Source organism: Meriones unguiculatus, chromosome 1 (genome assembly GCF_030254825.1).
Source record: "Meriones unguiculatus strain TT.TT164.6M chromosome 1, Bangor_MerUng_6.1, whole genome shotgun sequence".
NCBI lineage: Eukaryota > Metazoa > Chordata > Mammalia > Rodentia > Muridae > Meriones > Meriones unguiculatus.
This window is the reverse complement of record NC_083349.1, coordinates 117,135,294-117,158,716: the sequence shown is the minus strand read 5'-3', so window position 1 is coordinate 117,158,716 and position 23,423 is coordinate 117,135,294. Positions and strand designations below refer to the sequence as shown.

At 43.8% G+C, this 23,423-nt stretch overlaps 1 protein-coding gene across 2 annotated transcripts in view; it reads left to right on the top strand.

Annotated features, from left to right (window-relative positions):
* The window catches only part of Vsnl1 (visinin like 1), a 108,363-nt gene that overhangs the window by 72,288 nt on the left and 12,652 nt on the right, over positions 1-23,423 (top strand). The gene's annotated exons all lie outside the window — the stretch shown is intronic.

Here is a 23,423-nt window from a genome sequence, read left to right as displayed (position 1 = left end):
CTTATGAAAAAAAACATTTAGTTGGGGCTGGCTTACAGGTTAGAGGCTTAGTCTACTATGATCATAGTGGGAAGCATGGTAGCATACAGACAGACATGGTGCTAGAGAGGTAGCAGAGAGTTCTACATCTGATTCGAATCGGCAGGCAGCAGGAAGAAACTGTGAGCCTCTAGGCCTGGTTTGAGCTTCTGAGAACTCTAAGCCCACCCCTATTGACACACTTCCTCCAACAAGACCACACCCACTCCAACAATTCCACACCTACTAATAGTCCTACTTCCTATGGGCTTATAGGAACCATTTTTATTCAAACCTCCACAGTTGCTCATCTGTCTGTGCCTCACAGTTCATACTGATGGTTGTTAACTTTCACAAACAAAATGAAGGATCATCATGTGTTTTTACTTGCATCCAAAATCAAGTAAACTGTTGTGTAAAAAAGGGCATCACCCAGAGCCAGGCACAGCCTAAATGAATGGAATTATTCCATACAGCGTGAAGTAACTTAGAACAGAACACAGCCAGATCTACACAAATGGTCCTGAATATCCACCATAAACACACTCACTATTGTCTTTCAGTCTAGTGACTTATGTCTCTGTTAGGGTTTCTATTACTGTGGCAAAACAACATGACCAAAAAGCTAGTTGGGGAGGAAATATTTACACAGCTTACACTTCCACAGCACTGTTCATCATTGAAGAAGATCAGGACAAGAACTCAAACAGGGAAAGCTTCTGGAGGCAGGAGCTGATGCAGAGGCCATGGAGGAGTGCTCCTCATGGCTTGCCCAGTCTTCTCTCTTAATGAACCCAGGACACTACTCACAATGGGTTGTGCCTTCCCTCATCAATCACTAATTGAGAAAATGTGTTACATTTTTGTGGATCTTATAAAGGCATTTTCTCAATTGCGGCTTCCTCCTTTCAGATAACTCTAGTTTGAGTCAAATTAACATAAAACTAGCCAGGACAACTTACAAATAGATTCTGAGCCTCAGAAAATGAAATATATTTTAATATATATAGTAAATCTCTATCTGTATTTAAAAAAATACAGAGAAACTCCTAAGAAGTTCAAGAGAAGAGTGGAAAGAAACCTCTGGATTAAACTTACTGGGAAAGGGTAATTGAAATGGTGCATTGTTTTTGAAAGAGAGCAGTTTCAAACCTATCATATCTAAGCATAATAAAACCTTAAGGGAATATTAGTGTAATCAAATGCTAATGAGTACAATAAGCTAGTAGGAAAATTATAATAGACTTGTATTATGTAATGATGTGTCAGGACCAATTTGGCATTTTGGGGTTTGTTTTGTTTTGTTTTGGGACAAGAAGGAGCCTGAGAAAGGATAACATCTTGAAACAATATCCATGTGCATGTACACACGTACACACACACACACACAACACAGCATCTCTCATTTTACCAGGAATCTCTCCATGCAGTCTTGTAAAAGACAACAGTGTCTACAGGCACTCCTGATTTTGTTTCAATTCTTCCGGGCAGCTGGGAAGACCCTAAAGCACTATGACAAGAAATGCTTTTGAATAGTAAAGATTTCCCCGAGGTCTTGCACATGTCGTCTCCCCCCACCCTGCCCCGCACCCCTTGGTTCTCCTGCATCCCTTTGCTTGACACCCTTCTCCTGTCATCCATCATTGACATCAGGCCCAGGGACATCCCAAAGCAGTCAGCCTGCCCCAGGCCTTCTGACAAATTTTCTCCACTCTGAAATGTAGAAATACAAGTGGATGAATCCTACTCATCCACATTTCATGCATATTAAAGTAATCACTCACCCACAATCAAGTGAGCTATTTTGTCAGGCATCCAAAGACAGTTTAGCACTAGAAAAATTATACTTTCTAATATAATTGTATCAATATATTAAAATAAACAGTTATTTCGATAGGTTAATATAAAAATCGTCTTAAAAAGAAACAATAATGGAAGGAAAGTCTATAATTTTAGAAAGATTTGCTGCCACAAACCTCCATAGCTATCATTTTCCTTAGACATAAACGTCTTATTCAAGCCAATCTGAGCAAGGGATACTCACGACCTTTGACTTTTTTCATTTAATTTTTTCATGGAAATTCTTCTGGTGCATTATGATAGGAAAATAACACTAGTACCAGAAATTAACCAGAACATTTTTCATTATGGAGAGAGCTAAAATAGCCCTCAAAATTTCATGAGAATCAACAGGAAAAAAAACAGATTATCAATGACTCATTTTATACATCTAGATGTAGTCACTGAAAATGTAGAGACCTCTGCTTCTCTTATATACTGTAAATAATCAGAAAATACTAGCCTATCACGGGAATAAGATGTCAAGTTGTAAGCTTTAAGAAATAAGAATAGGGTTATATGAAGAAAACATTATTGAAGACATAAAGAGGACTTGAGTAAATGGAAACAAAATTCCTAGAAGTCAAAAGTAGATACTCTAAAGATGTCAGCTGTGTTATAGTTTGAAAGTTAAGTGACAAGGAAAGTACTGCACCTACCACTTCTGGCTTCTGAGATGGAAGAGGAAGAACTATGAGCCAAGGACTGGCTGTAAGTCCCCAGAAGTAAGGAAAAACAATGGCATGGATTCTTCTAGAGCCACCAGGCATATAATGATGCCACACCATGGCTGACACCCAAGAGAACATGTCACCACCCTTCTGTCCTTCAGAATTGGAAGACTTAAAGGGTATTGGTTCAAGTCAAATCTGAGATTGTAGCATCGATGGAAAACTAACACAGTGAGCCATATTCAAAGGTATCCTTGTTAAATGAGATCACCTGGGTGAAATGCCTGCTCGAGGGCGGGGGAGAGGGAGGCAGGCAAATGATTTTCCTTCTTCATAACTCCCCACAGCAACCACATTATAGTGAACTTCCCCATCATGTGTCTTAACTGCTTGACAAGACTCCCCACATTCACAGTTACTCTTAGTTACTGGTTATAGGCCTACTCACTCAAAGAGATCCAGCTATACCTCGATTCAGAGAGTGTCTTCTCTCCCCAGCACAGTTTGATTGCCTGCTAGCAGAAGGCAGGCAGTGGGCGTGGGACCTATCACTGATCTACTTTGCTCCCACCTCCTTCCTTTACTATTACCAAGCTCTTTTACACACTGGGGCTGAGCAGACAAAAGGGCAACCCAAGGAGCTTGTCAATGAATGAAACAAGCCAGGAGGAGTCTCTTCCATGGCTCTTTTTCCAGTTCTCTGGGCTCCTATGGTCTGGCCCCATCTCCCATGGGCTCCACCAATGAGGGGTAGGCTTATCCTGGAACCGTATCCCAAAATCTCTGGATACTTCTTGGGAGCTCTGGCCCCACTAAGCTGCTGCATAGGCCACCTTACAGAGCAGTGGATACAAACAGAATCTACAGACTGGCTCCCTAGGGCCTAGAAATATGATACAATGACAGAAATGGGGAGCTGCTTCCTTCGCACCTTCCACTGTTCCATATCTCTGTGTCTTTTCACCCGTTGGGAAGTCTAGCAGCCACTAAGCAACCTCGAGCTAAAAAGCAAAATGCCAGTTCTCCTTTGGCTAGGGGCCTACTGTTCTTGTGCATCCACATTTGGGCCTAGCACAAGGGAAGCTCACTCATTCCCACTCACCACACCTTGCTTGCTGGAGAGTAGAGAACAGGCTTTTTCTGTGGACCAGGGAGATGATGGCTGGATGCAGAACAGAACATCCGTGCTGAGCCAGCATTTTTCCACGAACTTCACCAGCACATGGTTGACAATTACCAGTGACTCTTTGCAGCTAAAAATGCAAGTGCTTAGCACTGACCAAAGCTTTGGGACAGAGGAAGTATCTCCCTTTTGCTGATAAGAACCCTCACTCAGAGAATCAGAAGAGTTACTGAGAAGATTTCTGTGTTGATCCACAGATGATTTGGGTCAATAATCATGACATTTCAATGTCAGCTTCACTTCCAACGTGTTCTGACCATTGGCCAGGACCTGCTGCCTTCAACATGCCTGCTGCAGAGATCCCCAAATAGTCAGGCCTGGGAAGGTTTTTTTTTTTTTTTTTTTTTTTTTTTTTTTTTTGCCACAATAAAAATCTATTTTAACCATGGCCCACTGTTCATTGATCATTCCAGCAGCCCTGTATTCATTTCAACATCGCACCCCAAAAGCTTTAGAGTCAGAGCACAAACCCAGGTTTTGAGAATTCAAATCCTCACCAGGGCCACCGGCATCCACATCACTGCTGGGAGTGAGGGAAAGCTGGACAGGAACATTTACATGAAGACAAGTCTCACACTTGCTCTCATCTGTCAATCAAGTACACATCCTCTGTTCTGCTCTGGGCTTTGAGGTATAGTTTCCTCTCCTTGATCATTTTACTCCAGTATAGCAAGAAAGACACGAACATTTAGCCATAAAATAAGACAGGACAGAATAAGTGCCACAGGAGCAATGCAAAGAGAAGGCTAAGAAAGCCCCAGTACTGGAAAAAGAGTTCAGCCTGTGTGAACAAGAGTCATTATAACAGTGAGTTATTGAGTGCAGTGGATGCATCTTGTACTATCTGGATTCCTCTGGGTCTAACACATACTAGCTAACCAACAAGCCCTAGGTTGACTAGTATGAAAGACATGAGAACGTGGAGAACTGTATGAAAGCAAATAACTCACAAGCCTATGTACAGTCCTGGGAGGAGGACATGGAATATATTGGTACCCTATGTTGAAGGTCCATCAACGCCATTCTAAAGCACTGACTTCTGATCTATGTTGTTCCCTCCAGGTAAGAAAGGGCAGAGAACTTAGTTATAAAAGGCAAAGAACAGCTTTGGTGAGATTTGTGTTTTAGAAAATTCTGGACCCTGAGTGCCATTAAGTAAGGCAGCATTGTGGGTGTGTAGCTCTGTCCCAGGAAGAAGGGTATTATGATAATCTGCGTATTCATAAGTAGGTTGTAGTATGTTGGCATATCCAGCTTCATTTAAAATGGCAGTAGAAAAGTTCAAAGTCCCCTGCCCCTCTGACAGGCTCCTACTTCCAAGCTGTGAAGCCATCAGACTGCTTATCTGCCATCCTGGCATTTAAAGGAATGAGCTTTGACAGCAGGCAGAACCCTGACAGCAATGGGGAACTTAGTCTTCTTTCCTAATACAAAGCTCCTCCAGCACCTCAGTAGAGCTCAGAAACCACCTCTACCTTGCCCTGCCTACTTTGATCTGGTGCCTACAATCACTGCATCCTAGCTCTTTCTTTGTCTCAATTTCATAACTCCTTGCTTCAGCCAGACAAAAAGAATGCCAGTCTTTAATGCAGGGATTAGAGCCAAGTAAAATTCTGGAAGATCAGTATCAGCCCAAATCACATGTCTCCATATCTTCCCTGGGCCTCTCCCAACCTGGGCCCTGCTTCAGACTGCCCAGCCTGAGGCTCGAGAGATGGCTCTGCCCTTTAGGGTGGCAACTGCACTCTTCATTTCCAGTCACACTCAGATGGAGGTTTCTGGGACCTAATTCAGTCTCTTAGTGCCCAGAGTGGTTCAGATGAAAGTCTAGAAAGTAGAAAGATCTGGCACCCAATCCTGGAACACTAGAGAGTCTCAGTGAGTCACCAATGCTTTAGCACCATGACACAGGATAATTCTCTCTACCACACAGAGTTGATACCAAGATGCAATGAGACGCCTCCATGATGCACTTAGCCTTCAACAGTTGGTCTCAAGCTGTGGGCCACGGTTGAGAGTCGAATGAGAGTCTCTTTCACAAGGGTTCCCTAAGACCATAGGAAAACACAGATAATAATGTTATGACTCATAAAAGTAGCAGTAGCAATATTACAGTTATGAAGTAGCAACAAAAATATAATGGTTGTGGGTCATACAACATCATGAGCAGTATTAAAGGGTTCCAGGATCAGGAAGGTTGAGAACCATTATTCTAGAAGGTACACTGAGACAGCATCTGTTTACTTTGCCTGGGAAATGCCTCCTCAGCCACCCTGACAAATTTTAGACAATAGTGATTGCTCCAGAAAGAGGTAATATATTTCTGAATCCCTTTTCTATATATGCCCCTTCTGCACCCATCCAGCAGGCTTGGCTCAGCTGGAAGTCACTCACCACTGCAGTGCCTTCTACCCTAGAGTGTCCTCTTGAGCCACTCTGAAGATTCAGGCTCTTCTCTGTGGACCTTGAGGTTTGCAGCCCTATGAGAAAAGGAATGCTGTGCATACCCCAGAGCCTAGTCAATTGGGCAGACATAAGCCAACCACCAATGACCCTTGTTCTTAGAAAGAGCACTGTTACAAAGATGTTAGCTTCCCCCTCAGTGAACAAAGGAGCTCAAAGCAACCTCAGCTCATGCTATTTGCTTGGTTTGGTTGATGTACCCATTGGCATAATTATTTTCAAGTTCCTCTGAAAGATTATTTTTAAGTAATGATAAAAAGAAGAAGGATAGAAATATCTCCCATGTAACAAAATAGACATTTATGAAAATTAAAATACTATAGTATTGACAGGGGAGTAGGCTGACTGTCAAAGACAGACTAACTATTTCAAACATAGGTTTTAACATGTAGGATAAAGTGATGCTTCAAGACAGTTAGGGGAAACTGATTCCATGAAAGCATGTAACAGTGGTCTAGTCATTCAATGCAAAAATACATGTGACTTTTCAAAGGATAATGGAAAAAGAAGGAAGCAGAAATTAGAAGAAAATATAGAACAACGTGCTAAATCTCAGAAACCTAGAAGATGACTCAGAAGCTAAGAGCACTGCTCTTGCAGAGGAGCCAAGATCCTGTTCCCAGCATCTACATGGGGTGGCTCACAACCACCTGCAACTCCAGCTCCAGGGATCCCACACCATCTGGCCTGCAAGGGTCACATGCATATGCCTAGATACAGACATACTGTCATACACATAAGCTTAAAACATAATTTATAAACAACAAAGTATGACGCCAAAAACCACCAGTCACTTAGAACAACACCAAGGAATTGGCATTTGCACAGGGGTCCAACTTTTTGACACTGTGATATGACATCATCAACAAATGTATGTGTTGGACTTCTGTGCTTATAAATATCCTGAGCCACATGTGTTCCAGGGGAAACAAGTTGGACACACCCAATTCTCAAGGTTTATACAGAAAAGCAAAGAACATTGCTCATGGTTTTCCAAGGGGCATAGGAGAACTAGCCAACCTCACTAGAAGTCAGAGAATTAAATCAGTGCTTGTATCCTAAATGGCATCTTTTTTGTCCATCAAAGGCAAGCATAGGGAGAGTGCTAATGCTCCATGCTATGTAAGATGAATGAGCATCTTGATTAGCTGTCCTCTGATTATATGGGTCAAAAGTCAAGCGTGTTCATTGCTTTGCCAGTAATTTGTGCCTAGAAGATAACTAGATTGAATTTATAAGTGGAACGACTTTACCGAGGTTTAACGACAACGTTTTCAACCATTACTGAAGTGTTGCTCAGTGGGTTTGCCAACTATGCATGAGGCTCTGGGCTCTACACTGCAAATAAATAAATAAACAAATAAATGAGTGAGTGAGTGAATGAATAATTCAAATTGTATTAAACAAATTACATAACATGTATGCATAACTACTAGAAAAAAATCACATATTTAATACCAGTGACATGAAGACTCAAGCAACATATCAAGAACATGTAGTTATAAACTGTAAATACATGTGTCAACAGACTACTGTGAACCGGTAGAGACATGTACATCCACAGACAAATGACATCTAGAATGAGTGTAAGTTGTTTTTGTTTTTGTTTTTTCTCTTGGTATGATTCACTGCTCAATCACTAAAGCCTGAAACCTTATCAATAAATACTTATCAAATCAATAGAGGAGCCTCCAGAAAATATTCGCTGTGAATGGCAGCACTCTGTCAGTGGTAGGATTTTGGATAATTGTTCCTTAATTTCTGTGTTTCGAATTTTGTTTTCATATATGTGCTTTGTCTTTATAGTCAGGGGAAAATACTAGCTGCATCAAAGAAACCTAAGTGTTTTTGAAGGCATATGCCATGCATGGCCTTCAGCAATACTTCAAATGAACCGTCCTGCAGAAAGAACTATGAAAGAAGGGAATGCTGAAATTGGCCTTAAAACTACCTCCTGGTTTAATGTAATAGTGAAACTAAGAAAAGAGCTGTCTGCGATAGAGCTGGAAATAAAGGCCTTCAGCTATTGAATCAGTCAGGACATGTTAATTCAGGACTCTGCGCTCTAAAGCACTGATGATACACTGATGATTCAGGCCAAGCAGTCTCTGAAAGGCGTTATAGCAGAGCTGTGGGGAGGTACATTATCATGGAGAATACAGCGTGCTGGCATCACTCAGAGGGGACATCGCTGGTACAGTGCAGGGTGGGAAAGCTACAGGGATGCGCTTGAAAGGAAAAACATTGGTTCAGAAGTTCAGAAATTCCCTTTGAGAAGAGATACAAAGGACTATTGGGAACCACCAAGGAGAGAGGGTGGCAAAGTGGCTGGCATGAGCAGTGTGGGGAAAAGAAGGACCCCTTATAATCAGCGTAGGATCAGAGTACCTGAGACAGGGAACACGATGAAACTGGGAAGGTTCTTAAGGCCCAAGCTCAGGTGGTGTTGTGGAATGGGATGAGCATATTGGCTTTCCTTCTATGGTATAGGTGATGAGGGCACCCAAGAGCTTTCAGAAAATAAGTTTAAATTTGCCTACACTCTAACTCATTCGGAGGACATGGGCCTGGTGCGAGGGAAACTCTGCGCTGGCTGCTCAGGCCTTTGCAAGAGACTAGGGGTCTAGACAGCTGCTCAGAGCTCCGTGCTCCGAAGCAACTTCCATTTGGAGCAGAATTCTGCCATTACCCACCTTGAAATTCTTCAAAATGCTTGAACAAAACAGGCTCCCCATTTTCATTTTGTGCAAGGCCCCACAAATCAGGTATGGGGTCTTGGCCAGAGCAGAGGCAGACTACCCTTGCAGTCCTCACAGAGAGAAACAGGTATGCCTCTCTTCTTTCTCAAACCTGTCCATTTAGGGGTCCTTTCAGCACACCATCCAGAGAGGCAACAAGGCAAACACTGCATGTAACCTGGGTCCAGTCAGTGAGGATGTCTATGCCATGCATCAGAGGCATAAATAAAGCCAAGGCAAAGACTCACTGTGTGAACCTCCAAAATCCACCAGCAAAGCAAGAAGATTCTCAGATAGGAGTAGGGAAAGGTAGAGGATGGGTGTTGGCAGCCAGGAAACTGAATGCTGTGCAGAAGAGAATGGTTATGGCCTACTGCTCAACCTCATGACCTCTACGTACCCAGTGCTGTTCACCCACCCCTCCAACCAGCAAAGCCTCCTTCCTGCCCTCTCCTCAGGAGTCCTGCTTCAAGAATACCTTACTATTTCTGCTTGGTGCTGCCCCCAGTGGTGGGCGCCTGCTGACATCTGAGTCGTAGTGGGGAGAACCTCTGCCCACTACAAAGTCTCCAGCCCAGCTACACACACACACACACACACACACACACACACACACACCTCTGGACACGCAAAGATTCTTTTTTGTCACCAGGAGTGGATCCTTCCATACATCTCCGAGAACTCCACTGCTTAACAAAAAGCTTTCGGGTGAAGCGAGACTCTAAATACCACTCCAGTTGCTATAGTCACAAGGCATCGCCAGAGAGAGTCCAGGAGAGCCATTTGGGCTTCAGGGTAGGGAAGTATAGTCCTCAAAAGAAACACTCAAAGATGATAGGGTACAGTGCTGGAAACATCAGAGGCCTGCTGGGAATGACACACCAGAAAATAGCATTCCCACCCGAAGAAAGCCCTGAGCAAAAGGGCAGCCAATAGCAGGTAATGGGTAAAATGGAAAACTATAGATGTCCGTGATGGGGTTCTGTCTGAGGTGATTTGGGTTTGGGTCACTGACTTTGGTGCAGGATCTCAGAGCTTGATGTCCTAAGTTCCTTCATCAGTGCCACCAGGGGGCTCTGCAGCTGGCCTTCTGGCACTTGCACCTCAGCTCTGTCACTGCATGACCTTAGGAAATAAATTTGCCTCCTTGTGCTGTTACCTCATCTACAAGCTCTACTTTTTAGGTCTGTTGTAGGAACTGAATTAAAACAGACAAAAGGATTTAAAATAATGTGTGTCAATCAACATGAAGTCAACTGTGTCCTTTTCTAGGCTGACTACATCTAGTCTCCTGAGACATCACGAATTATGATGTAGGCTCTACAACCAGTATCCACATGCCAACGGCAGGAGGACTGGGAGTTGGGTCGCTTTTTTTAGCATCTTCTATGCGCTTGGCACCTTACGGATGCTTTACATAAGCTACTGCATCAACTCTCCCAACAACCCTAGGGAGCAGACATCTTCACACACCCCAAACCTGAAGCCCAGAAAACACAGAGGTCTGCTCCAAGCCACACCAGCATTTGACATGACCTCTCGTTGCTCACTCGTTGCTCTAAGACAAGGGCCCCTGTTTGTTGCCTCTTGGAGCAAGAGAAACTGTTGCTGTATCTCGTCAGGAGTGTGGGGGACAGGAGTTGGGATTTGCTAGAGTAACAAACATTTCAGGCAAATCACATAAAGCCAGGGTAATTTCTGCAGTCTCCCTGATACACAGTACCTAGGGATAAGGAGACAAAATTGTAAGGGAAGGTGTTACTCTGGTCCAAAGGCTTCATGTGCTTCCTTTGAGGAAAGGTGAGTGAACAGCACTGAGGGCAGAGAAAGCATGGAGTTGAACAGTAGGACACGTCCTTGAGGTAACCATTCTTTTTTGTACAGCGTGTGGGGCCTCAGGATCCTACCAAGTCCCACAGTAAGCAGCAGGCCCTGACTACCTGCCTCTCACCTTTCTAGGAGCTCTGTGGGGTTCTGATAGGACGGGAAGGTGCTTCAGTACATTCTCATTGGCACACAGTTTTCCTGGCTCACATTAAAACCCCAAATGCCTGTGCATATACCCCAAACGTGTACATGTACCCCAAACGTGTGACTGGTACGTATTCCTGAAGTACACGTGTGTTATCACAGCCTGTGTTTCTGGGACACATTCCTTGGTATTGTTAGGGCTGTTTAAGAGCTTAAGCAGCAGCTAATAGCTATAAGCCCCATGAGGCTAGTGAGCACTTGGCATGTGGTTAGGAGGGGTGGGGCTCTGTGATTTCAAAGATACCCCCCCACACACAAACACACAAAACAAAACCCAAACAGAACATCTCATTCATAGCTTCCATGTTGATCCATTGTTGAAATGGTAGTGGTATGATGGCTTTTGAATATGATAGGTTAAATAGAATACATTTTTAAAAAAAACATTCTGTTGTGCTTTTACAGAGATACTGACTGTCCGGACTGTATCTGGAGAGCGCTTTCTAAGTTAGAAAATTTCCCTTTCTTTCTGGATGATTCTCTGTAAAACTATACAGAGACATGAGCCCCTCTGGCCTTCTACTCCAGTTCCCAGCTTGTTGGCCGAGAAACTGAGGCCTCCAGTGAAGAAATGATTCCGATACTTCAGGTGCCATCCCCACTCTTGCCCTTTACCCCAGGCTCACCCCTTCACCACCCTTGGGCTTGCCTGAGTCTCCCTCTCAGGAACCACTAGCCCTCCCCTCCCCTGGGGGAAAGCCTGGAGATCTCTCCCAGGAGCTAGGAGCCACATATTTATTCATGAGCCTGCTGGAGGGAGCCCTGGGAGGCTGTGGGAGGCTGCTCTCTGCCTTCCCTGCAGACTCAGAGATAAATATGGAGCTGTGAGAGGAGAGCTTCCCCGCAGGGAGTCAGGACATCCAACAATAAACAAGGCCTGGTGGCTGGTGGCGGGGAGACTCCTCAGTCTCCAGTCTTGCCTTCCAGCAGCCTCAGCTGTGCAAGCTAAGGTATGACCAGTAAGGTGCCTGCCGGCCTCAACCACTGTTCGCCACCTGACAATTAAAGGATGCCTCCCTGACTGTCCAGTGTGTCTGAGTTTCCTGCTTCAGACCCTGAAGACCCCAGAAAAGTCCTTAGACCCAGGAGGATAAGAAAAAGCAACTACTGTGATGTCTTCAATATGCAGAACCCAGGTCCATTGCAAAGTGGTCTGAGTGAGAATTTGCATTTTCCCCGGGACTCTAAGAGATAAACCTGTCCAGGGTCGTTTAAGAAGCCCTGCTCTGCACAGGCAGGTTAGAGCTGGTCTTGGGTCGTAGTATATTTACACTGTACCCACGGCAGCAGGTGTGTGGTATAGCACGTGATCCAAACTCTACCCACAGGCAGAGACCTCTGCTGGGTCCTTCAATTGATGTAGCACTTTACTAGGTGTGGCCCACGTAACACTCCCTATAAACACATATACATACTCTGCACAGACATGTGCACACACACATGTTCAAACAATAAAGACATTCAGATAATCACACACACTTGCACACACACATTTTCACACAATATGCACACATACACATTCACAATAAACACATATACAAGGTCAAACATACACATACAGGCATATACACATTACATGCGCATATACAAATATATGCATATGCACATACATGTATACACACATGCATAGATATATACACAAGTATGTGCACACACACACACCTGAATCTTCTTGAACAAGAAAGTGCAAGCGCTATAGATTTGTGCTGGAGGCCACAGGCGGTAAACAGTGTTCGAGCATTTTGACTAGTCTGAGACTTCTAAGCCTGCTGATCCCCAGGCTGTCTCCTAGCAGCCTAGGTCTCACTACAAAGGATGCAGATGACCCAGAATGACAGAATGGAGAATCCACACTTGTTCACATCTGTGCTTCCATTTTAGTTTGATCAGAGGTGTGGAACATCTAACCCTAGGCACCAATTGCCTGAGTTCAGATCCTGCCACTAACTAGGTATGTGACCATAGGCAAGGTACATAATAGCCTGACACAGTGGTTCTTAACCTTCCGAGTGCTGTGACCCTTTAGTACAATTCCTCATGTTCTGGTGACCCCTAACTATAAAATTATTTCATTGCTACTTCATAGCTGTAATTTTGTTACTGTTATGAATTCTAATGTGAATATCTGATAGTTGCAATGCTCTTAGATGACCCCTGTGAAAGAGTTGTTCTACATCCAAGGGGGATGCAGCCCGCAGGTGGAGAACCGCTGGCCTAGTACCTTTATTTACTTACCTGTGTAATGGGGTAGCGGTGGTACCTAGATCACTGAGGCTCATACGCATATGTTAAAAATGTGCTTGAAGCATGCCTGGCATGTAATGCTATGAAGTATAATTAAATCAGTGCTTCTTGTCAAAGACAATATCAACAACTGTACAGATTTAGCATTCCAGGGGTTGGCAGAAGCACTAAGTCTCACAGAGAGTAAATCTTCTTTTCTGTGTAAAAGAAAACAAGCACAGAAAACTAAACCCTTTCCCCAGTGTCATTCAGTCAGTACTTGACCCAGTGGGAGCCAAGACTCTGCCTCCTGTCGACTAGGCCTGCCTCTTGTCACCACACTCTGCAGGATGTTTGTAAGCAGAGAAAGTACCGGATCTGGCACCAGAATCCACCAGCCCACCATAGTGACCATCTGCCCTTTGTCCTTGGGTGTGAAAGGAGCCTTGCCATGATGTCCCTGGCACACACTCCAGAGACTCCCCACGCACCAACAGCTACTCCCTGATTTGGTGCCTCTGTACCAGTGGCTTGAGAATTGATAGAATTTTCTAGCATTACTTCCCAGGAAGAGATCGGGTAAAGAACAAGGACTTAAGTTGTGAAAAAAAGAAAAAAAAAAGTGCTATATGAAGAAGGTCCTTCCTAGAACGTATCCTATTGGTATTCAGGTCTTAGATCTGTCTCTGCCAGTAGGAAGGTCTCTGAAGTCCTGATAAGGCCACCCTATGTGGTGGGATAATACTACCCTATGTGCACAAACACAGTTCCTTCTGTTTGTGTTCCTTCTTCCTACACCTAGCCTCTGGGTCTAGCACCGTTTGAAAAGAAAGCCAGAATTGAGAAGCATGCAACAGAGACCCCTTCCTAGGAGACCCACATGGAGATTAAGCTGCCCATTGGGTACCTATGTATAGAGAGCCTAAGGCACTATGAAAGAGGAAGTACACGGTCGTGAGGTGACTGGGTGTGCTGTGGTGGGTTTGTGGGGGGAGGAAATTCCCCTTTTCTGAGGAGCAGGGGAGGGACTGGTAGGAGAGGAGGAAGTAGACTAAGACTGAGATGTAAAGAGAATAACTAAATTTTAGAAAGTTTTTAGAAAGAAAGAGAGAGCCAGGAGATTTCCTGGTAATCCTCAGGGTATATCTGTGCTTGCTGATCTCCTAGAAATTGGTGGCAGGAAGGAGTATGTTCCTCAAGCTATCCTAAAAAAACGAGAACTTGAATTCCTCAGAGTTTTCCCTTTTGCCACATCCCTTGCCTCAGCCGATCACTGATGCTAACTAGATGCTTATCTGGCTGACCTGGGTCTGCATGGATTTGACTGTATTAGAAGGTAGACAGCCTGCACCTACCCATGCTGCTGCCAGAAAACACCCATAGCCTTGGTACTGAGTTCACCTTTGCCCTTCCTTGTGTTACTAAGTAAGTTTGTGACTCTACACTTGCCTTCCTAGGCACATGAGACCTGATCATTTTAATGCTTTTCTGCATACATTTAGCATCTAGCCAAAACCTAGCACATAGTGGGCATACATGAAATGATGATCACCGGTTCATCACTCATATCTTTTCCCCATAAAAGAATGAAACAGGACAGGTCAGTACCCAGTGCCACACAAATGGGACTTGGAAGCCCACATCTCTAACCCCACTACTGGGAAACTAAAGGTAAAAGGATTTGAAGTTCAAGGTCATCCTCAGGTACAAGTTGAGTTGGAAGGCAGCATGGGACATATGAAAACCAGCCGAAGAAGAAGAAAACGGAGGAGGAGGGGGAGGAGGAAAAGGAAGAGGAGGAAGAGGGGGAGGAAGAAGAGGAAGAGGAGAAAAAATTGAAACAAATAAATGGAAGAAACAATGAAACATCAGGTCCTCAGGCTGATGTGGCAATCACTTTACTAAGCTGTCTCCCCAGTCCCCCATCCTCACTTCTTTACATGATAGGATTTCTTTGTCCCTTATTCTGTTGTCAAACCTCACCTGCATTAGCAGAGATGAACTATGTGGACCTTGTATAACCTGAAAGTTGAAGAGAAGGCAGTGAGAGCAGACTTTAGAGGAGCATGTTAGAGTTGGCAGAACAATTCCTTCCTTCAGAAAACAGAAGGCATATGTATATTCTTGCAACAGGCCCGAATATGTTCATTTGTCACAATCATTCAACTTTCACAACCAGAACTTTCTTACCATGTTCTGTCATTGCTGTCACCAGTCCCATTATAACAGCTCCATCTCCCATGGATCACAACTTGATGACCTAAGTGTAGGATTCCAAGAGGTAGCCAGGCTGCTCACTCATCAGTGTCCCTGTGATGCTGTGAAGTGAGTTGGGTGTGGGATGAAATGAGAATTGAGCTTCAGCAGAACACTTTGTTCTGGAGAGGCTAAACCAAAAACAAATAATCGGGAGAAATCTACTGTGTCACCCACTTGAGAAGAACAATGAAAGAAAAAGCCAGGCAAGTAGCCTAATTTCCACTTTCCCTGTGACAGTCATGCTTCCACCAGCATCTTCAAGGATGCTCATCTACTGCCTAACTCCAAAAATCAATTACCTTTAAGAGCAACAAAATAACCTTCTTTCTAATATACCACATTGGCTCTAAATGGAAATGCGTGACAATTCCCAGGCTGTGATTTATTATTGACCTCCTATTTTTGGTAACAAATAAGAACAAATTGGTGGCTCATGATTATCATCAAGCAAAGTGCTGGAGGAATCCCCTTTCCCTAATCAAGATGCCATTGACCCAATATACATTGGAAATTATGCACTGAATAGGAGGAAAGAGAATTGATTTGGTCCATATAGCCAACAGTACACCTCAGGATCTCTAACACTTTCAAAAGAGAAATTGACAAAGATAAGAAAAAAAAACAAAACAAAGGGAGGCAGAGATATAAAGATAGAGACGGTGATTTAGATTAGAATATAAGGATGTAATATAGAAGTACTTATGGATCTATAGACTTGTTATGAGCACTGGGATAGATGGATAAATAGATGATAGATAGATAGGTAGATAGATAGATAGATAGATAGATAGATAGATAGATAGAGAGATAGATATGATTGATGGATGGATGGGTAGATGATAAATGCTAGATGATATATAATAGATAGATATAGATAAATACATATATGCATACATCCATACATAAATAGATAGATGGTAGTTAGATGATCAATGACAGATTGAAAGGTCGATATAGGGGTCTAGAGAAATGGCTCAGAGGACCCAATTCAATTCCTAGCACCCACATAGCAGCTCACAGCTATCTATAATGCCAAGTCCAGAGGCTCCAATACCCTCACACAGACATACATGCAGACAAAACACCAATGCACATGAAATGAAAATAAAATAAAATAATTTTTAAAAGAAGAGATAGGTGCTAGATAGATAGATGATAGATAGATAGATAGATAGATAGATAGATAGATTAGATAGATCGATAGATATTCACTTTCAAAGTCTGATCCTGGGAGTAATAAGTTCTGTTTATTTATTATTCTTTTTATTTTGAGGTTTGTTTAGAAGGGACTGTTGTCTGAGTGAGACAATATCTCACAGCTCAGGTTAGCCTGAAGCTTTCAATCATCCTTCTCAGTTTCTAGAGTTCTGGAATTGCAGCCACACACTACTACACCCACTGTCTGTCTGTTTCTCTATCTACCTATTTTATATTTTACTCAGAATCAGAAAAATAAATAAAAATTATAACTAAAAGGAGCCCTGAAGCTTCTTTGATTTCTCCCTCACTTTATATCCAGGGTAGCAGAAATCTTAGAGGTAAGCCACATCTTGATACTCTATCACTTCAATCCTACATCTTTTCTTCTACAACAGGTTACATCCTCGGCAACAGGCATTTAGAAAACGCCTACATAATGTGTCAGACCATACTCTAAGAGGGAGTCAAGATACAATAAAGAACAAAATGCAAAACTTTCCTTAGTGTTAAGGAGATTTTGCTTTTCCTGTGGTAGGAATTCTAAAGGGAAAGAAACCTGAAAATGAACGGGTCTAGGTTTACTTACAGCCAACCTGCCTCCTTGGAGCTCCCACCCATCCTGTTTAGGCCATGAACACTGTGTGCTCTGACCCAAGATGCAAACCCTCTTCTCTAGAAACTTACTTTTCTTCTCAAAACCCAGTGTCCTTTGCAAGAACCATAAATAAGCGTTATTGCTTTGCAATCAACACCGCAAATGGACCGGCGCAATTATGAAACAGTGTGTGTTGTTACAGAGAGGAAAGAGATGGAGCAGCTCTGAAACCTGAGTGACCCGCTAGGGTGGAGAAGAAGTGGGAGATCTTTCCCCTAATCACCATCCTGGAAACTCAGGTGTTTGGGATGTGCCTGTGACTGCATCTACCCCTGCTTAGTTGCCTCAGCAGGAGAGCAGAGCCCAGGGCTTCTCCTGCATATTCTCCAGCACTTCTCTTTGGCCTCCCTCCTGTTCATGCAGAGTTTGTGGATATCCGTTGAATGAACACGTTAACAGGGAAACTGGTTTTGGACTCACCATCTCTAATTAAGGGGAACTGTCTCTCCTTTCTTCTCCCTATCCACAATATAGACTGCTCGTGCTGTTCTGGGGTGATTCATCCCATGAATCATCAACGAAAGTAGTAATAACAGTGGGGCTTGAGGCAAATGGTAGGCTTTCCTCAGCACAGCTGACTTCAGAACACACCTCTCCCTTTGTATTGCCCATTGGGTGGAGTTGCAAATGGCACCACCCATCTGAGCCAAGATGCTATGCTGTTCAACAGACGTTTAGTGAGCACCTACTGTGTACCTAGCCTGGGACCAGGCATCAGAGATTAAAGTGATGGCAAAATCATTCACTGTTCTATTTAGCTCACAGATGACGTAAGTCAGCAGTCCTGTGGGCACTTCACAACTGTGGTAACTGTCATCAAACACTAGACAGGGTGAAGAAGGCAGCAGGTTGATCTGACCCAAGAGCTAAAAAATGAAAGTAGAGTGGGTAGACAGAGGATTTTTCTTTTTAAAAAAGGAGCTTTTCAAACAATGACAGCAGCATGACAACGGTTCACACACAGTAGGGCTGCAGCCATAGGGCACAGCAAGAGCCTTGGGGAAACAAAAGCCCCAGGAACAGCGAACAAAGGAGCCCAGAACTGGACCCAGAGATGCAGACAGCAGCTGGAGACCTGACAGGATCCTTGCTTCCTCTGGAGTTTGGGGGGAAATGGACTGGAGACCTGAGAGTGGATGTGCAGGAGGTTACTGAGAGCAATGCACCAGGTCAGGGGACTTAACCAAGCAACCAAGGCATTGGGGTCATGTCCTAGGCCAGACCTCAAGGAACCAAAAAGCTGACAGCCAGCCTGGCGCAGCGTCACATGCCTATAATCCCAGCACTCAGGGAGGCAGAGGCAGACAGATCTCTGTGAGTTCCAGCCTGGTCTAGAAAGCGAGTCTAGGGCAACCAAGGCCACACAGAGAAACCCTGTCTTGAAAAAAACAAAAACAAAACAAAAAATCACCCTCCCCCCTCCAAAAAAAAAGAAAAGAAAAGCTGATGGCCAAAACCAAGAACCAGATTAGCCTCAGGATGTTTGCAGCCAGCAGCCCAGCCTTTCTACACAGAGGTCTGTTATGACATGGCTCTTCCTTCTAGCCATCAAATGATCATCCTATCATCATCTTGTAGTAAAGAAACCTTGTGCCTGGCAGTCATGGAATTAACTAGAACAATACATGATGGCTAGGTCTATGGTAGTGGTAAGGAAGCTGTATATATTCCACAGTACAAGGAAGAGAGAGGGTTTCATGACCCTCAGTTAGGATCCCAGACATCACTCATTCCTATTCCCCACCCCTAAGCTGCACGTGATCTTGGAAGATGCTAGGATGTATAGGAAATAGAAAGTTAACTGCAAATGGGACTTCACGCTGCTGGATCTGTGATGTCATCATCCATGGGGTGAGGCTTTGCAGTGACGCGATTATTTAGGGGTCATCCATATTCTTCGAGAAACTCCTTACCCCTACCCTGTAAGCAGGCTGGATAAATACATAGGTTTGGCAAGTCCCCCTTTGGAAATGAATTTTTCAGTACTCACCAATGGATAGACCCTCCGAAGGAGCACAGGGGGAAAAAACCTGTCTCAGGAAAAGCTTCTGCTATAGAGCTAACTGACTCTGCAAGGATTCCTGTTTCTACCAAAGACCAAAGACCACAGGCATTTTGTAGGGTCCTCTTTCTTCTTCTGAGTATTCGTCTCCCTGGGGCAAGACTATGAGTTCAGTCAGGAGATTTGTATGATCCTGAAACTCTAGATGCAGAAGATCAAAGGACCATTAAGCCTGGTGGTTAGGTGAGAGGAAGTTACTGCATATTTTCCTAAAGTTTAAAACTCATAATATTGTATTACTCCTCTCGTGAATTTATGTACAGTTTACACACAATTTGTATTTCATGCTTATTTATGAAGTTATTTCATTAATATCTTGTTTTATTTACCTTTCTATTACTGTGATGAGACACCGTGACAAATGCAACTTAGGAAGAAGAAAGTTTATTGAGGCTTAGCATTTCAGAAGTCGAGTCCATGACTGTTGTGGTGGGAGGCATGGCAATAGGCAGATAGAGCTGGTGCTGGAGCAGTAGCTGAGAGCTCACGTCTAGATCCACCAGAAAGACCGAGCAACTGTGAAGGGTGTGGGCTTTTGAAATCTAAAATGACAGATATCTGCCAACGAGACCACACTTCCTAATCCTTCCCCAAAACTGTTCCACCAACTAGGGATCAAGCATTCAAATATATTAGCTTGTTGGGGTCATTTTCATTCAAGCCACCATGAATTCTTCCACTGTCATTAATGATTTCTGTGGGTTTTTTTTTTCTATTGGTATTACCAACAGTTAATACAATGTTGAGATGAAATGTTTTTAAAATTAAAGAATGAGCCAGTCTTAACAATTTTTCCTGGCTGCATCTTAGCCATTTCTCTGACGCACAATACATACTGCCAGCAGATGGCGACGAACGCAGCAGAGAATTTCAGGCTTTGGGGAATGATGGAAGCTAGAAATTACATAACACTTCAACAAACATGGATTTCTGTTTCTTTCCTCAACCAACTCCTGATTAAAAGACTCACAAAGTATGGCAGTGACTTGGTGGATCTCAATTCAAATCCTGATTTTTACAGCCTAGATCTTGTACAAACTCCCCAATCTTTCAAATGTTGGCACTTTATCCATTAAATGAAAAAAATGGGGAGGGGGCAGGGAGAAAGGGTTGAGACAGAATTTCTCTGTGTAGCCCTGGCTGTTCTAGAACACACTCTGTAGGCCAAGCTGGCCTTGACCTCACAAAGATCCACCTGATTCTGCTTCCCAAGTGTACTATTTCTACCTGGCTCGAAAATAAAATTTATAATACCAGGTCTTATTGTACGAATTAAATTAGGTAACACTAGTATCCTATACAGGCAATGAGGTATAATCTCGACGTTCATTTTAAAAGCCAATGTGGTGGTGCATGCCTGCAATCTAGCATTTAGGAGATGGAAGCAGGCAGACAGATTAAGTGTTCAGGGATAGCCTAACTTACAGGGAAACCCTATCTTAAAATAGTAACAACAAAATTCGCTGTCAACAAAAAGTACTTTTATATCAATATTTAATACAGGAGTTGAAGCAAAATAGATGGAACTGGGGAAAAGTCAAGAAGAATATGATGAGAAGAAAGAGAGAGAGAGAGAGGGAGGGAGGGAGGAAGAGAGGGAGGGAGGGAAAAAAGAAAGGAGAAACCCAGTATGTGCAGGCCCTGTACTGCTCTGAGAGAAACAGATTTGAGTTCAAGACCCTGATTTTCCTTGAAGAGACTGGAGAGTGTGTGGCTCCGTTTTCCTGTAATGATCAAGCCATCAAACGGAGAGCTATTCTCCGATAAGAAAATCTCAAACACGACAGAAAAGAGTTTCCAGAGATCACTCCAGGTACACTACAGCTCGCAAGCAAACGCCCACTTCTTCCACAAGCAAGTGCATGGGAGTCAGTAAATAGGCCTTTTCCAAGGCGCATGTAACTTTTATAGTCCAAAATCCGTGATCGATTTTTCTCTCAAGAATTTCCAGTTCTAAATTAATTTTTAATATACTGACCTACAGTTCCCAGCTATTTTTAGGTAAAGCTGTCAGCTATCCCTTAAACTTAAAAATATGCCAAGAGACATAACAAAGTGGAAATATCACACTCCAGAACCGAAGGGAAGAAAGAGAAGTGCCCAGTGCTCTCTGGTGGATAAACCACCCACGGGGGTCACCAGGGGATCTTTGAAGGGTTCTCCATTCCAGGGCCAGATCTCACGCTCCAGCCTTACCTAAGAACACCACCTTCGAAAGGGACAGCCTCCCCTGGTGCCCATGACCGGCAAAGGGCAAGATGCGCGTTGAAATGCATCGGGTATGAATTTGTTCCTCTCCGTATTCAGATCCTGGCATCGGCCGCACGTTCTAGTCCCTCAGTATAGAGGGAGGGGGTGGGGATGAATGAAAATGAGAATCCTGCTGAGCAGGTCAAGAAGAAGAAAGCATCTCTCCGCAGAACCCCCTTCCTAAGGCCCCCTGAGCTCTGTTCATCCCGATGTTAAGAAAAAAAGGACTAGGGCAGACTCCAAATGACTGCCACAATATCCTTGGGCTCCAGGAGCCCAAGGACTTCAAGCTGTTAGTCTCCGCACCCCCAGCATCCAGGATGGCGCTCAATAAAAAACAAAAGTTGGAGTTTTGATTAAGTACTGAGAAGGGGAGGTTGGGAGAAATATATTGTTAGGGAGTAAGAAAACAAAGGACAATGCTGACCCTCAGGGCTACATAAAAGTGAAGTTTGATGGCCAGGTGTACTGTTACATGTCTGTAAACCCAGCGCTTGATAGGCAGGAGCAGGTGGGTTCAAGGCCAGCCTGGTTTTGCCCAATTAGTACTACCCCAGCCAGGGTTGCAGGGTGAGAGCCTGTCTCAAATAAACAAACAAACAAACAAATAAGTGTGTGTCAGGGGAGATTGGTGAAAAAAAAATAAGTAGCTCTGAAAAGTGAAGCAAATGCCCTTATTTTAAGCGATGAAGTGTTGGGGTGATTTTTGCTGCACAATGAGAGAAAGAGAAACACCGCTTAGTGCAGAGAAGGGACAGCTGCTGGGCAGTGGCTCTCGACCTTCCTACTGCTGTGAACCTTTGATTCTGTTCCTCATGTTATGGTGACCCACCCCCCAGACATAAAATTATTTCCATTGCTACTTTCTAACTGTAAATTTGCTACTGTTATGAATCATAACCTAACTTTCTGTGTTTTCCTGTGGTCATAGGCAACACTTGTGAGAAAGTTGTTTAATCCCCTCCCTGAGTGGGGTCGTGACCCACAGATGACCCACAGATCGGGAACCACTGCCGCAGACACAGTCTGCAACGGCTTCTCTGCCCCTGTAGTTCTGTGTCTTTTCTAGGACACACGTGTAAAATCCTGAAATGGAAAGGCCAATTTCGTTTCTATGGCAATTTTTCTTTTTCCAGTTTAAAAATTACTTTATTATTAGTGTATACGGACCTGTGTGTGATACATGACTTGTGTTTGAGTGTGGGTACACAGGTGCCCTAGCATGTAGGTGGAGGTCAGAGGACAGCTTTTGGGAATCAGTTCTGTCCCCTCCTCTTTATTTGAGCTCCTGGAATCAAACGCAGATCAAAGAGGAAGTACTTTTACTTGGTGAGCTGCCCCAGTGGACCTGGAGGAAAGTCAGACAAGGACAGAATTGGAGCAATGGCCCCATGGACAGGGACGCTGAAAAGACAGACAGCCGGGCTGAGGAGAACACCCTGGTGACCATCATAGTAGTTGCTCATGTGGTCCCTTCACTCCAGCAAAACCTAGGGCAGGAACAGCAGAGAGCAAGCTTGGTCCTCTACCAGTGACTCTACTGATGATGTATTCATACAGAAAAGCAAGCACACTTCCATACACACTTTGGACAAACACAGTTTTGGTTTTGGTTTTTTTCTGTTTGGGGTCTTGAGATCCTTGTGGCTGTCAGTGCTCAGAACTGCCTGCTGTCTGTGACAGGCCTACGGTCCTGTACCAGGACCACTGTAAACTGACTCTAGAGGTCTCAACCCTGCCATAGACATCCTCTTGCTCCCTGTGTCCATTCTGTCACCCACGCAGCCTGTTGCCTGCTGGCTCTGTGAAGAAAGCTCTTTATGTCTCTTAC